The sequence below is a fragment of the Podarcis tiliguerta genome, assembly GCF_965153285.1.
Source record: "Podarcis tiliguerta genome assembly, chromosome: 16".
NCBI lineage: Eukaryota > Metazoa > Chordata > Lepidosauria > Squamata > Lacertidae > Podarcis > Podarcis tiliguerta.
In genome coordinates, this window is record NC_139549.1 from 31633125 (window position 1) to 31650002 (window position 16878).

The window sequence follows — 16878 nt, forward strand, 5'->3', positions numbered from 1 at the left end:
TGGTGCACTAGCAACAGTGAGTTCCACAAGGTAGGAAGCTCAGTCCTCTCTCTGGTCCTGGTCCACCTCTTTCCACATGAACCTACCCAGATCCTGAGATCATCTTTTGAGGCTCCTCTTTGTATGCTTCCTTCTCCAGAAGGTGGCAACATGAGAGCAGGACTTTTCTGCAGCGGCTCCCCATTTGTGGAATGCCCTCTCCAGGGTGGTTCACCTGGTACCTTCATCATACACCTTTAGGCGCCGAGAAAAACTGCCCTTAACATTGTTAGGTTTCTGGCGGACAATTGTTTTAAAAATGTAACTCTCTTTTTAATTCATAAAGTTAGCTACTTCTGCATGCAAAGGGCATAGAATCATAGAATCATAGAGTTGGAAGAGACCACAAGGGCCATCGAGTCCAACCCCCTGCCAAGCAGGAAACACCATCAGAGCACTCCTGACATATGGTTGTCAAGCCTCTGCTTAAAGACCTCCAAAGAAGGAGACTCCACCACACTCCTTGGCAGCAAATTCCATTGTCGAACAGCTCTTACTGTCAGGAAGTTCTTCCTAATGTTTAGGTGGAATCTTCTTTCTTGTAGTTTGGATCCATTGCTCCATGTCCGCTTCTCTGGAGCAGCAGAAAACAACCTTTCTCCCTCCTCTATGTGACATCCTTTTATATATTTGAACATGGCTATCATATCACCCCTTAACCTCCTCTTCTCCAGGCTAAACATGCCCAGCTCCCTTAGCCATTGTCAGTGTCCTTCTTGAACTGTGGTGCCCAGAACTGGACACAGTACTCCAGGTGAGGTCTGACCAGAATAATACCCTAAGTATGCAAAGTATGCAGAATAATACCCTAAGTATGCAAAGTGCCCCTACTTTCTTAGCGGGTGGGCACCAAACTGGTCGGCACTCAGCCGTCTGAGTTTGCTATTAGAGGGAACCATTATTACCCATTATGAGCAAAATGTTTAGAGAAGCCCTCTTAAATCTCTCTCCTTGTCAAAGGGAAGGGAGGAACTGACCTCTGTCCCATCCCTTCTTAATGTCCGTTTAACGATTTTACATTTCAGAGCATTGAGAAATTTAGTACTCTGCATAATAGGCTGGTTTCAACATTCAGTGGCTTCCCAATTAGAAGATGAAAAAAAACAAAAAACCCAGGCACTTTCCCAAATCATCAAAGTTAGCAGAAGAACCACAGGGTACTATATAAAGCTTGAAATATGTGTCTCTTTTGCTAATTAAGAGAAGGTATGGTTAAAAGGGGTGTGTGTGGAATGATTGGTCCTGTCATGCTAAATTAGTCTGAATGAAAAGTCTGCTTTGGGAAAAAATTTAACACAAAGAATTCCTTGAGCCCAGTGCACATGGCAGGATTCCATGTGAAGGGGTCTCCTGTCTTCAAAGGCAATAGGCAGAAGATACCATGCTGGATGTAGCATGCTGGCTTTGGGGTGGAACTACAGGGGACACAGGTGGCACTGTGGGTTAAACCACAGAGCCTAGGACTTGCCGATCAGAAGGTCGGTGGTTCAAATCCCCGCAATGGGGTGAGCTCCTGTCATTTGGTCCCAGCTCCTGTCCACCTAGCAGTTCGAAAGCACGTCAAAGTGCAAGTAGATAAATAGGTACCGCTCTGGCGGGAAGGTAAGCGGCGTTTGCGTGCACTGCTCTGGTTTGCCAGAAGCGGCTTAGTCATGCTGGCCACATGACCCAGAAGCTGTACGCCGGCTCCCTCGGCCAATAAAGCGAGATGAGCGCCGCAACCCCAGTCGGTCACGACTGGACCAGGGGTCAGGGGTCCAGCAGGAGAGGGCTGCTGCCCTAATGGAGTGGTGAGGAAGCTTTTTCAGCCCAAGGATCACACTCCATTCTTTCAACGTCCTCGTATTAATAATAAACACTCAGGTCCACCTCCGAGGGCCTTCTGTAGGTTCCGCACTGTAAGATGTGAAGCTACAGGGAACCAGGCATAGGGCCTTCTCGGTAGTGGCGCCCAGCCTGTGAAAAGCCCTCCTATCAGGAGATAAACAACTATTTAACTTTTAGAAGACATTTGGAGGCAGCCATGTTCAGGGGAGTTTTCAATGGTTGATGCTTTATTGTGTCTTTAATACTTTGTTGGGAGCCATCCAGAGTGACTGGGGCACCCCAATCAAGTGTAAAGGTAAAGGGTAAAGGGACCCCTGACCATTAGGTCCAGTCGTGCCTGACTCTGCGGTTGCGGCACTCATCTCGCTTTATTGGCCGAGGGAGCCGGCGTACAGCTTCCGGGCCATGTGGCCAGCATGACTTAAGCCACTTCTGGCGAACCAGAGCAGCGCACGGAAACGCCGTTTACCTTCCCGCCGGAGTGGTACCTATTTATCTACTTGCACTTTGACATGCTTTCAAACTGCTAGGTTGGCAGGAGCAGGGACCAAGCAACGGGAGCTCACCCAGTCACGGGGATTAGAACTGCCAACTTTCTGATCGGCAAGTCCTAGGCTCTGTGGTTTAACCCACAGCGCCACCCGCGTCCCTCCAATCGTGAGTAGCATATAAATAATAAATTTGTTGTTGTTTAAAAAGTCCTCATACCTGCTTTGCTAGCCTATTTCTACCTGTCCTGGGAAGGTGGAGTCCTGACTGACACCCTCTGCACCTGCTAGTATTGGTGAAGAGGCCAGAGACCATCGTACCTGTGAGTCCTGCAGGAACCTACTGCTCAGGATGCTCTTGGCGTGGGGTATTGCCTAGTGTCAGGGACTCAGCAGAGGAGGAGGAATGGTGGAGACCGCCTCCCCAATCCTGACCCTTCCAGGGAGGAAGAAGAAGACAGTATATAAAACAGGGATTTGAGGGAGGTTGCAGCTGAGAGGCACTTGAGGGGGAAAGCTGGGAAATCATGGGAGAGCCACAGCAACACCCGGCTGACACATTGTCATTAGAAAGCATCCCAGACCCTCCATCTCCCAGAACCCGGCGAGCCTTAAAAGTAGGAGAGCAAAGAGTTCAATGAAGATGATGGACTATATGGAATTTGCCAAACTGACTGGGAAACTCCAGGACCAGAGAGAAGAGATGGTGGAAGAAGATTGGAAGAACTTTAAAGACTATTTGAAAAAAATATGTTAATATTTAAATCTTAAAATAGCTTTGGAAGTGAATATAGGCTGTAGGGTTAGACGTAGAAGACAGCATATTTTAAAATAGTATTATTTGTAAGGGATAAAATGTGAAGATTTTTATGGTAAAAGTGTGATTAAAAATGGTGAAAAATTATGATATATGTAAGCTGCTAAAGATGAGGCAAAATGAAAATCAGATAGCGCGGACTTGGGGAAGCTCACCTAACAATGTTTAGAAAAAATAAGGATAAGACAAGAATTTGTTTGTATTGTTTGTTTTTCTGTTTGTGTTGTTTATTTGTGTTATAAAATGGGGGGAAATGGGGGGGGGAGAATAAAAGTAGGAGAGCAAAGAGTTCCAAGACAGAGGGCAGGTAGCAGTACCTGTAGAGGAGATGAATGAGGGAGAGATGGGGGGTTGGAGATTCACTCAGGACAATGCCATTATCCAAGAGGCTGGGTTCTACAGCCTCCCTCTGTAAGGACTGAACTAAAAAAGGACAGTAAGAAACTTTTCCTTGTCTTTATACTTTCCTAGGCAACCAGCCGGAAGCCACTGACAGCATCCTGACACCTAGGAGCTTTTTCATAGAATCATAGAATCATAGAGTTGGAATAGACCACAAGGGCCATCGAGTCCAACCCCCTGCCAAGCAGGAAACACCATCAGAGCACTCCTGACATATGGTTGTCAAGCCTCTGCTTAAAGACCTCCAAAGAAGGAGACTCCACCACACACCTTGGCAGCAAATTCCACTGTCAAACAGCTCTTACTGTCAGGAAGTTCTTCCTAATGTTTAGGTGGAATCTTCTTTCTTGTAGTTTGGATCCATTGCTCCGTGTCCGCTTCTCTGGAGCAGCAGAAAACAACCTTTCACCCTCCTCCATGTGACATCCTTTTATATATTTGAACATGGCTATCATATCACCCCTTAACCTCCTCTTCTCCAGGCTAAACATGCCCAGCTCCCTTAGCCGTTCCTCATAAGGCATCGTTTCCAGGCCTTTGACCATTTTGGTTGCCCTCCTCTGGACACGTTCCAGTTTGTCAGTGTCCTTCTTGAACTGTGGTGCCCAGAACTGGACACAGTACTCCAGGTGAGGTCTGACCAGAGCAGAATACAGTGGCACTATTACTTCCCTTGATCTAGATGCTATACTCCTATTGATGCAGCCCAGAATTGCATTGGCTTTTTTAGCTGCTGCGTCACACTGTTGGCTCATGTCAAGTTTGTGGTCAACCAAGACTCCTAGATCCTTTTCACATGTACTGCTCTCAAGCCAGGTGTCAGCCATCTTGTATTTGTGCCTCTCATTTTTTTTTTGCCCAAGTGCAATACTTTACATTTCTCCCTGTTATACTCCTATTGATGCTATACTCCTACTTCGTTGGAGTGAAGTTTTTAATTTTGGAGATGTTTAACTTCTGCTGTTATTGGTATTACGTCTTTGCATCTTTATTGTTATAACTTATTATGACTTACGTGGGGATTGTTTTAATTTAATTTTAACTATTGAAAGGCAGCACACAAATAAATGACAATGGTAGATAACTGGTTTGGAAACCATGATCCCTGATCATGCAGGGCACATGAAAAAATATATATGCTCAAACTGCTTTTAACCGATTATAATCTGGTCAATTCATCGGCTGAATAAAGCAGTACCCATCTGTACTCCTTTCGGGGAGAAGCAACGGAGTGCAATGGGACACGCTCCGTGGCCTGCTATATGATGCGCAATCAAGAGGAAAGGATGGCAACTTGCTCATCTGGCGCTTTCAGAGACAGCCTTGGCTATAAGATCCACGAAAGCAATCAGAGCAGCGCAGCTCATTTTATGGAGCAGAGGAAATTGACAGCTCCTTCCATCCCTGCTCCCTAGCTGCACATTTCTGGCTGTCATGGGCCCCTTGGCTTCAGCGGGAATGGGGAATTATTTACCATTTCTGGAGATTACAGACCGAGGCCCCAAATGGCATGATTAGAGTTATGCCAGAGCTTTTGCAAGTCTGTTGTTCATTTCATAAGATTTATATATGACTTGATCGTTTTTAAAAAGAACTCGAAGGGATTTACCAGAAACACACGCACGGTGACATTATCAGTAAAAACGACTCTTTAAAGCATTAAAGAGATAATTAAAATCAACGATGAGATAAAAATCATATGAAAACACACACACTGGCATTCTACATATCTGGGAAGGCTAACTTAAAGAAAGATGTTTTTAGTAGGCATTGAAAAGAGTACAGTGGTACCTCAGGTTAAGTACTTAATTCGTTCTGGAGGTCCGTACTTAACCTGAAACTCTTCTTAACCTGAAGCACCACTTTAGCTAATGGGGCCTCCTGCTGCCGCCGCGCCACCGGAGCACAATTTCTGTTCTCATCCTGAAGCAAAGTTCTTAATCCGAGGTACTATTTCTGGGTTAGCGGAGTCTGTAACCTGAAGCGTCTGTAACCCGAGGTACCACTGTATAGCAAAATGTAGGTGCTGCCACACTTAAAGAACAATTTCCTATAAATGCAGAATGAGCGTTCTGTGGAACCCAAAATAGCACTGATTCCACAGATCGAAGTGGCCGAGTGGGCATATATGGGGCAAAGCAGTTGTCCAAGGCAACTAGAGGGCACCAGGGCTGACAGAGGCTGCTCTTACGGCAAAGGGGAGATTGCAGAGGAAGTCAGATTTCAAAAGAAGCAGTGTGGATAAGCCAGAAATCAAATGGAATTGATATGCCAAGGAAAGGAGCCTTGGTTAAAAAAATAAATAGAAGGCACGTGATGAGCCGAAATGACACCGGGGACTGGAAAGGCCCCAAACAAATCCATCACCAACAGAAGAGCTCCGAGCTTAAAAGCTATAAAGTCACAGGCTGCTCCATGAATCATAATTCACAATCCATCGCTACCATTTAACATGGAATCCCTCCAACTGAGCCTAGCAACAAAGAAACCCCGGCAGACTGACTCCTAACCTAAATACCTTGAAGCTGCTGCACTTTTAAGGGCAATAAATGCTAGCAAGACATATACTGGCCTGAGATAATGCAATAAAAGCAATAAAAGTGATTTAATTCTCCTGATGGGTCGTTGATGCGAGGAGACATGTAGGCAGCCGCGGCCCAGCCCACCTCAACTGAAGGATTGCTTCTGTCAGAAGAAACAACCGGCCGGTGGTGCATTTGAAGCAGTTTTACGTTGTGGCAGAGAAGGGCCCCCCACTTTGCATGTTGGCTAAGCAAACAAAGAGGCTGTGTTTTGGGACCTGGGAGAAACTGGATTCGGGTGTAATTTAAAACCAAGTCTGCACCTTCTGAAAACAATGTGAGAAACAGTCATCCTTCAAAACCTGCACTTATCAGGATTCTGCAACCAATGTTTACAGAAATGCATTGTCATGGACTGGCTGAATATGGTGGGAGGGGGCAGCTGGGGACCCACCCACCCCCCAGGGGAAGACGGCTCATAGCCAGGGGAGTGGTGGTGGGACCAGTGCTGGATTTATGTATAAGCTAAACAAGCAATAGCCTAGGGCCCCACTCTCTTGGGGACCCCCAAAAAAATTAAAGGAAGAAAACCTGGATGTACATTTCCAAAATATAAGATTAAAAAACAAATAAACTAAAACCTACATACAGTAACAGTGTTTTGTGTTGTATAGACTCCTATGATGTAAGTAATGGGCCCCGCCTGCTAGCCTGCTCCCTAAAATATCACTAGTTTGCTCATTAATTGTATTTCAGCTCGACAATTACTTTGATAAAATACATATTTTGTTATGTGCAAATGGCTTTAGATACCTATTAGGTCCATAAATTACCCTAGAGCATATATTCAACACAGAAAAACAGCGAAAATTTGTTGTTGACAAAGGACAGATGGACATATAAAGGGCCCCATTACCTTCAATAGCTTAGGGCCTCATCAAACCTAAATCTGGCCCTGGGTGGGACAATGATGAGTGGTCAGAGGGAGAAGAGGTAGCAGACTGGGAGGAGGAGGAGGTGTCAAAAGCTGAAGAGGGGACAGGGCTTAGTGAGCAGGAAGAGGCCGTAGCAGAGAGCAGCCCAGAAGCAAAAACGGAAGCAGAGGGGGTTCTAGAGCCAGAGTGGAGGCAGGCTGCTGTCAGAATTGCCAGCTGCCTTAAGTTGAGGCGCTCAGGAGAGATAACAGTCCAGAAGCCCAGCCATATTTTACACTCTTTATTGCTTCTTGGCGTATTTACAAGCAGTTCAAAAAAAGCGATCCGATCACCATGGAGAGTTGTTCCGTCTGACGCCTTTCCTCTTGGGGTGGAGCCAGCACAACCACCTTCCCAGGCCCCTCCTCCTTCCCCTGTGACGAGAGGCACTAGCTCTCGGAAGTACCCCCTCCCTCTCAGAATCACTCCCTTCTGACCCCCCTTCTTCCACTTCCCTTTCCTCTGAAGACGAAAAGGAGATTTTTCCAGGTAACCTCCCATTCTTTCCTCCCTCACTGTCTGTAGTTCCCTGACAGCTGCTGAAGAAGACAGGGAGTCTCCCCCACCTACCAGCTCCCCTCAAGCCTGGTCTCCCAGAACCAGAAGAGGCATGAAGAGGGATGAGCAGAGACAGACAAGACATAAGAGTCTCAGATTGCTTGGGAATGAATCAGGAGAAGAGGAGCCTTAGAGAGTGGTGGGAAGCCAGGGACCTTCAGTCCTCACAACTGCCTCATTGGGGCAAGACCTACTGGGAAGAGCTGCTGTGCTCACTAGGCCTGCACTGCTTTGGTTTCTTTGAATAAGGAGTTAATTTCACTGACACATTATGTGTTATTGCTGACTTACTCCCAATACCTGCCCTAACATGCATCTTATTAGGGGAAAGTATAGATAAAAATGTACAGTTTAGTTAAAACAGCCATACAGATATGCATTATTATCAGGGGAAATTGCTTGAAAGGTGTTTACATTAGTCAAAACTGCCTACAAATTATTGGGAGAAATTTGCACTAAAATGCTGAAGGGTTTCCATGAGGATTTATTTTTAAAGAAAACTGCTGCAGAAAATGCGGAAACTGCAAAATGAGAAACAGCCAGAACTGAAATTAACAGATCCTTCCATCCCTGGTTGCATCGTGTTTGAGGAAATATACATTTAGGGCTCAAGCTGTTAGATGCAGTTTATTATCAATTCATAACATGCACACATATCATCAATTCATAAGGTGCATTGCTGCCAACCCTGGAGGAGAGACAAGAGAGCCAACTGTAAGTCATCTAGCCTGCTGAGAAGACCCCTTGCCCTCTGAACTGCACTGAAGCCAATCCTTGAATGTAGCAAGTTCAGCACCTGGAATTTTATCATCAGCTAACTTTCTTTTTTGCTCTTTACTTACCGTATTTTTCGCCCCATAGGGCGCACCTATGGGTTTTTTTGGGGGGGGGATAAAGAAAAAGAAATATTTTTTCCCCCCCAGGCGCGCCCCAGGCTTCAGGATGCAGGCAGCTCTCTGCAACCCCTGGGAGGCCGGCGCAAAGGGTTGCGGAGAGCTGCCCGAAGCCCGGGCCGCGCTGCGCTCCCCAGGTTTCGGGCTGCAGGCTGCTGTCCGCAAACCTTGGGAGCCCGGCAGGAACTCCCGCGGGCTCCCAAGGCTTGCGGATAGCTTCCTGAAGCCTGGAGAGTGAGAGGGGTCGGTGCGCACCGACCCCTCTCGCTCTCCAGGCTTCAGAGAAAGCCTGCATTCGCCCCATAGGACGCACACACATTTCCCCTTCATTTTTGGAGGGGGGAAGTGTGTCCTATAGGGCGAAAAATACGGTATGTATTTAAGTCTACATTATTTCTTTTGAAATGCTGAATTCCTTCTGTGTCTCCTAAATTATGCCTTGAAACACAATCAAGCACATTTTACCCTCTTTGAATTTCCAAACCTATTTTTGGGGGGCTGGAACACTGAGGGACAGGACTCAGGCAATTTCTGACTCTTTGTAACAGGTAGATTCTGCAGGCTGCATCCAACACTCTCTTGTCTGCTGGCGCAAAGATGGTTGCGCTATCAGGTGGGCAAGCTGTAATACTGCACAACAGAGGAGTCCAACGCAATAGTTGTGCTAGCAGAAACTCATCATGCAACAGACTGCGCCATCTGTTATGCAACAAATTTGCCAGCATTCTGCTTATGCATTCCTCTGCGCAACTATGCTCTCCTGGCATAGAAACATTCCGCCAGTGGAACAAATATGCCACTAAAGGACTTCGACTTAACACCACATTGGCTACAACCCCTATATCCATTATTGCATGTCCACTTGCATAAGTTGGCATGCCAGTGGGAAAACATTGTTGGATATAGAGTGGCACCTTGGTTCTCAAACGTCTTGGTTCCCAAACGCCAAAAACCCGGTAGTAAGTGTTCCGGTTTTTTAATGCTTTTCGGAAGCTGAACATCCGATGTGGCTGTCAGCTATTGTTTCCAGAGCACCAGCACCAATCAGAAGCTGCGACTTGGTTTTTGAACATTTCAGAAGTCAAATGGACTTCCGGAACGGATTAAGTTTGGCACTTTTGTTATTGTTATTTATTTATTTTGCATTTTTGTTTTGGAGGCTTTTTCGGTTAATTTGTTTTGTGACTGTGTGGAACCCAGTTCAGCTACTGATTGATTGATTGATTGATTGATTGACTGACTGACTGACTGACTGATTTGACAGCAAAATGGATAAAAGCCCCCCATCCAAACAATAACTATCATCGGTACAGGTAAGAATTTTTTTTTTATCATCTACAATACTGTCTTATTTATTTTATAGTACAGTACATTGATTATTGCTTTCATTTTATGGATCAATGGTCTCGTTAGTAAAATTCATGTTAAATTGCTGTTTCAGGGGTTATTTTTAAAAGTCTGGAAGGGATTAATCCATTTTGCATTACTTTCTATGGGAAAGCGAGCCTTGGTTTTGGAACGCTTTGGTTTTGGAACAGACGTCTGGAATGAATTAAGTTTGAGACCCAAGGTACCACTGTAGTTTTAACTTTCCTTGTAATAAACTCTAGCGAAAGCCCTTCCATGGATGCAAAGTGCTTACCCCCTGTGAAGCATAATAAGCCATCTTGCCCTGAGATCTTGGGTCCACCGAGTCCCACTTTGTCTAATCTGATTGGCAGGCAGAAGTCTTTCACATCAGTTCTTTATTAACCATTTGCAGAAAACAAATCTCTGGGTGGTGTACAAGTCCAGTTATATATCAAACACAACGAAAATGCACAGAGCAATGAAAAGCAAAGGGTTGCATCCAATGTGATTAACTTAGGTGCGTTAATTTCTCCTCCGAGTACAAAAGCATCAGATACGAGCCAAATATACATAAACCCATCGTTAAACGCAAAGATAAAATCAATAGAACATTTAAAACAAAGGTTAACTAAATCGTTTTCTGGGCAGGCTTCCGAAAACAGAAACATTTCCAGCAGGCTTTTTGGAGCAGTATAGTGGCTCTGCTTGGCCCAATATCAATATCTTCTACCTGATATGGGGAATGACCCAGGGACCCTCAACATACAAAGTGTGTCTTCAGCCATTGAGATCTGACTCTTCCTCTACAAATGTCCCATCAATGCCTAGCCTTCTCCATTCATAAGAAACTGCCTTAAACTCAGCACTCTAGTCAGCCTAAAAGATAAAGGGAGCCCTGACCATTAGGTCCGGTCATGACCGACTCTGGGGTTGCGGCGCTCATCTCACTTTATTGGCCGAGGGAGCCGGCGTACAGCTTCCGGACCATGTGGCCAGCCTGACTAAGCCGCTTCAGGCGAACCAGAGCAGCACACAGAAACACCGTTTACCTTCCTGCCAGAGCGGTACCTATTTATCTACTTGCACTTTGAGGTGCTTCTGAACTGCTAGGTGGGCAGGAGCAGAGACCGAGCGACGGGAGCTCCCCTGTCGCTGGGATTCGAACCGCCGACCTTCTGATCGGCAAGTCCTAGGCTCTGTGGTTTAACCCACAGCACCACCCACGCCCCTCTAGTCAGCCTAGTTCAGTATTATCTGCTGCGTCCGGCGACCTCTCTCCAAGGCTGCAGGTAAAAGGTTGTTTCCCATCACACACTCCCTGATCCTTTTAACTGGCAATACCAGGGAATGAACATATGGTCCTTTTGAAGGCAACGTGTGTGCCCTGCGTTGGGCATCACACTAGCCCTGACTTGGTTCCAGACACGGAGTCCTTAAAGAACTATTTTATTTTATTTTATATTTGTGTTGTGCTATTACATTTATATACCACCTTTTCTGGCAAGGAACTCTTCCTGTGGTATTGCTGTTGGACTGTTTCTTGACCTCAACTTCTGGATTATGTTTTGGACCAAGACTGATTCTCTATGCTTGACCTTGGCTTGTTGAGACTACACAACTCTTGGCTAAGTATTTTGGTAAAAGACTTTACCTTCTTTGGACTGAGTCCATGAAGGCGCTTCTTAGAGCATGACATTGAGTTATGGTCTCTCCCAAAGGCACCATTCACTCCAAAGTCATTGTCTGGCCTTTTCTGTTAATGAAACATGCTAAATGTTCTTACCTTATCAGATTTCTAACTTGAGACTGGCTCCACAGGAGATGAAGGAGGAGAATTCTGGAATGACAAGTTAAAAAAACAACGCCATTAGCCTAAAACAGGGAAAGCGAATAGGTTTTTTTCTTCTATTTTATGCATTATGTTTCAAACCACAGCAGCACAAATATCATTATTCCTTAATTTGGCACACTTTGTCTCTTCCCCCCTCCTGCACTTCTTGAAAAATACAGGGAGCCAATATAACTAATGACAGAGTTAAAAGAAATCTGTTACAGCAATCTACAATAAATTTTGAGAAGCGGTTCATCCATTTGTTCCCTAAGAGGTTTGGATGCCTCCTGAGATATCATCGCTAAACTCAGCACAAGGACCCAAAATATGGGGGCAGCAGGTTTTGTTGATGTTGGGGTGCCATGCCAGACAGCATTTTGAAGCAAGATGGTGGGCTGAAACATCACTTGGGCGAAACTTTGTTCATTTTTTGGTAGACGTTTCGCCACCTCTCAACAGAACATCACCAAACTCAGCATGACAGTTCCCAATATTTTGAACTGATGATGGTACAAAATGTGACTTTGGCATGACTTTGTCTCATTTTTGCTTTGTTTTGATTATTGCAAATCAAAGGAAGTCTGCATCAGTCTACCTAGTAAGTTCATGATTGCGGTCAGTTTTGAGTCTGGGATTTCCTTGTTCACATTCTTAGCCTGGACACTTCAGTACCTTAATTACTTCCACAATCAATACAATTAAAATCTCCTTCATCCAGTTTTTTTAGAGCAGGAGAGTCGCTTTTTAACACTATAGTCTCTTCATTCTTCTTCTTTTTTAAATTTTAAAGAAAAATCAGAAGAGCAGATGTAGGAAATGTTTGGCCCTCTCTGTACTGCTGAACTACAACTCCCATAAGCCTCAGCGAGCATGGCCAATGGCTAGGAATGAAGGGGGTTGTAGTTCAGCAAAGTCTAGAGCAGCCTTTCTCAACCTGTGGGTCCCCAGATGTTGTTGAACTACAACTCCCATCACCCCTAGCTAGCAAGGACAGAGCTCAGGGATGATGGGAGTTGTAGTCCAACAACATCTGAGGACCCACGGGTTGAGAACCGCTGGGCTAGAGGGTCAAAGGTTCCACACTGATAACTTCCATGAAAGTACTTTTGTGACACCAAAGCAGGCTTTTCTTATAATTCAGAGAATCTGATATTTCACTTTTAAAAAACAAGCATGCTCTTGTCCCCAAGGGGTGCAAAAAAAGTATCTGAAAATGTACCAGGAAATGTCCTCAGGGACTGGAAGCAAGATTTAGAAACATGATCTTTACAATGACTATACTGCATTATATTTTATTTTTTGCAGAGCTGCAGAGCTAAACAGCAACTGGTTTGGGAGTGGAGGAATGTGACATGCAAGGAAGTTACAACGTGACGGGGGACCACAGTGCCACGCTCTAAAATGGACAAAAAGGGTACTGCAGCTTATCTGCCCAGTCTGGCTAGGTTTGTTAAAGAAACGACTGATGGCCTGGCTGACTCTGTGTAATGGCTACTCCAGGTTTGATTCCTCTACCTGAGCAGCTCTTCCTTAGAATGCAAAAGGCAGGTATTGGCATCCTGGCCAATAAAAATTCCAAAATCCAGAATACAAAAATTCCAAAATCCAGAGTACATACAATATCTTTATAATGACCAAACATAAATTGTCACAAAATAGCAAGCAAGCTTTTGGGTTCTCTGAAGTTCTTTTTTATTACACTGGATGTTAATTAAGGGGGAGAAAGAAGAAAAGTTGGCTTGGTCTCCATTTTTGGATTGAGAACAGTGTCAGGCCAGGTATTTGGAGACCAAAGTTCAAATCCCTGCTCACTGAGTGACCTTGGGTCACCAATCATCTCTAGCCAAACCTACCTCACAGTGTTGTTGTGAGGGATAAACGGAAACAGGCAGAACCGTGTACACCACACTGGATAAAAAGTAGGATAGAAATGTAATAATAAATATAAACAAATATTGCCTGGCTTTAACACCAAGCTGGATTTTTCAAATTCCCTTTTCTCCTGCATTGCTTAAGCATCCAATCTGACGAAGAGCTCTGGAAAACTCAAGAACTTGGTCACTATTTTCTGACTTTTTGGTTGGTCCTGATAAAGGAATTGTGCTACTGTGGATTTTAGTATCATTCTTGGGAGAAGCTGATGAATGGACTCGCCTTGCCCCTCTCCCCTTCCTTGCCTTGCCTAGAACTTGATCACCGACCCATCTTGGACCATACCATCTGCCTCCAGCTTGAAATCAGCCCTGAGTGCTCACTGGAAGGAGAGATCCTGAAGCTGAGGCTCCAATACTTTGGCCACCTCATGAGAAGAGAAGACTCCCTGGAAAAGACCCTGATGTTGGGAAAGATGGAGGGCACAAGGAGAAGGGGATGACAGAGGACGAGCTGGTTGGACAGTGTTCTCGAAGCTACCAACGTGAGTTTGACCAAACTCCGAGAGGCAGTGGAAGACAGGAGTGCCTGGCGTGCTCTAGTCCATGGGGTCACGAAGAGTCGGACACAACCAAATGACTAAACAACAACAACAATCCCATCTCAAGAGCCTGAATACCTGCCCATCCTCAACCACACTGATTGCCTCAGACTTCCCCAGATTTTGGTCAAATTCCTACATCACTGCACACAGCTGCTTTAAAGAAAACACAGAGACATCGATAGGGTCATGCATATCCAACAGGTGTAGCTACACATGCCAGTTTGATTGAGGGCTTCTCCAGATGTCCTGTTTTACTGATCTTTCATAACAATGTGCTTGCACAAAGCTTACACTGTAGTTGGACTATGTTCGGACTTCACTGAGAAGTTCAGACTTCTGATTTATTGAATGATTGGGAAGTACTGCAACAGCAAGCATACAAACTGCATTCATCCTATGGTTCTATGTAATCCATTGGGAGTTTATACCCCCTTCTATTAATCATCCATTGACCCCACACATTTCAATGTATTTCCCCATCACTTTCCAAACCATAAAAAGTCTGGGACTTGTTTGCTTCTTTTTGAAAAGTGGATTTGTTGCACTGTGGTGACAGAGTGCTTTAAACCCACTGTATTTATTGACTAAGAGAAGAGGGTGGCACTGTCTAAACCACTGAGCATCTCGGGCTTGCCGATCAGAAGGTTGGCGGTTTGAATCCCTGCAACGGGATGAGCTCCCATTGCTCTGTCCCAGCTTCTGCCAACCTAGCAGTTCGAAAGCATGCCAGTGCAAGTAGATAAATAGGTACCACTGTGGCGGAAAGGTAAACGGTGTTTTCTTGTGCTCTGTTTTCCGTTACAATGTTCTGTTGCACCAGAAGTGGTTAAGTCATGCTGGCCACATGACCCGGAAAGCTGTCTGTGGACAAACGCCGGCTCCCTCGGCCTGAAAAGCGAGATGAGCCCCTCAAGCCCATAGTTGCCTTTGCCTGAACTTAACCGTCCAGGGGTCCTTTACCTTTTAGCCTACAGTGGTACCTCGGGTTAAGAAATGGAGGTCCGTTCTTAACCTGAAAATGTTCTTAACCTGAAGCACCACTTTAGCTAATGGGACCTCCCGCTGCCGCGGCACGATTTCTGTTCTCATCCTGAAGCGAAGTTCTTAACCTGAGGTACTATTTCTGGTTTAGCAGAGTATGTAACTTGAAGCGTCTGTAACCTGAAGCGTCTGTAACCCGGGGTACCACTGTATTTACCTATTTGTTTACTGAATTAATATCACTCATTTCCTCCCAAAGGAGGCCAGGGTGGTAAGCAGACCCACAACTTAAAAACAAAATGATGCCGGTTTAAAACATTTACAGTTTTAAAGCAGTTTTAAACTGTAAAGCAGTTACAGTTTAAAAGTTTTCAAAAACCAGTTGCAGCTAAAATAATTATTCCGTCCAATGCTCTCGGGGTTGCCAGGAACAGTATATTCTTCAGCTACCAAATGCCTGGGTAAATAGGATTTTCCACTCCAATTCCTCCTGAAAGGTAAAAGTGATGGAGACAGGTATACTTCACTAGGGAGGGCATTCCACAACTGGGGAGCCACCATGGAAAAGGCCCTGTCACATGTTGGCAGCCCCAAGCAGCCACAAACCCAATGGCACAAATCTAACATTCTGGTATGCATTCTGGTATATACAAGAGAATGAGGTTGCTTCCAGATCTATGGCATGCCACTAAAAATGGATTAATCCCTATGTTGTCATGGGACATCCTGCCCTCGCAACAGCCTAACACAGCAGCCCCTTTTGGAATTTGCAAAATGCATGCAACACCAGCCAGTGTTCCACATCCAGCAAGTCTGGAAAAAAACAACATGCGGGTTCAGTTAATGACTTGTAACTAACAAATGCAAATTAGGAGCAGCCCTCTAGGGTCTGTGATCTATTCCTGCTCTGGGCTCTGAGCAAATTGCTCAACCCCAAGACAGAGGATCCTAAATTGTGAGCGGCTCCGCCTTAACGAGGAAGCCCAAACAATTCAGTCCTCCTTCCTAGAAAGCAAAGTGCAGCTTAAAATAAAGAAAAAGAAGATGCAAGCAACATTTTTTTTATTATTTCCAAAAAGCCCAGAAGGAATTTTAAAATGCATCGCGCCCGGGCTCTCTTTCAGAGCTCAGAGTTCAGGAAAGTGTTTTTTCTTTTGTAAGCAGCACTGACCATTATGATAAGATCAAAGCATTCTTGCTACCATCTGGGAGTTAGCAAAATAAAAGGGGTGGGAGACAAGGCTCCAGTCAATGGGGGGAAGGGGCTCATATTTAGAATTCCTTCCATTCTGTCGGACCAGTCTGCGGGCTTTCAGAAGCATCGCACAGGCTCTGGAAGGCAGTTCAAAACCGAGATTCCCAAAGGGATTAAACCAAATGGGGGGGGGGGGGAGAGCCAGCCGAGCCGAGACTGGAGCTCCACGTACCAAGCATTCTCTTCTATAATTCATGAGGCATGAAATTGCCTCAATATATTATTTGGCTTCGGACCAAAACAACCCTCATTTACCAGTTCAAGAGCAAAACAAATCTATGTATACAAAAAACGACATGCCTAATGTGTTCGTTTCATGGATTTTAGGATTAAAAATGCTTGTTTACCTTTTCTTTCTCTCTCCACCCCCTCTTTTATTTTATTTTTTTATCTGTTGCTGCAAATTACTGTGTAGCATTCTTGCACAACGTGAACAGTTTCAGTGAGCGCCTTATTTCCCGCCCT

General features: G+C 45.0%; 1 protein-coding gene across 22 annotated transcripts in view; it reads right to left on the reverse strand.

Annotated features, from left to right (window-relative positions):
• Window positions 1-16878, reverse strand: part of ARVCF (ARVCF delta catenin family member) — a 595583-nt gene that overhangs the window by 487493 nt on the left and 91212 nt on the right. For all 22 annotated transcript variants that reach the window (XM_083418215.1, XM_083418211.1, XM_083418185.1 and 19 more), the window contains exon 2: window positions 11654-11707. The gene's annotated coding sequence lies outside the window, so the exon portion shown is untranslated. The remainder of the gene's footprint in view (window positions 1-11653; window positions 11708-16878) is intronic.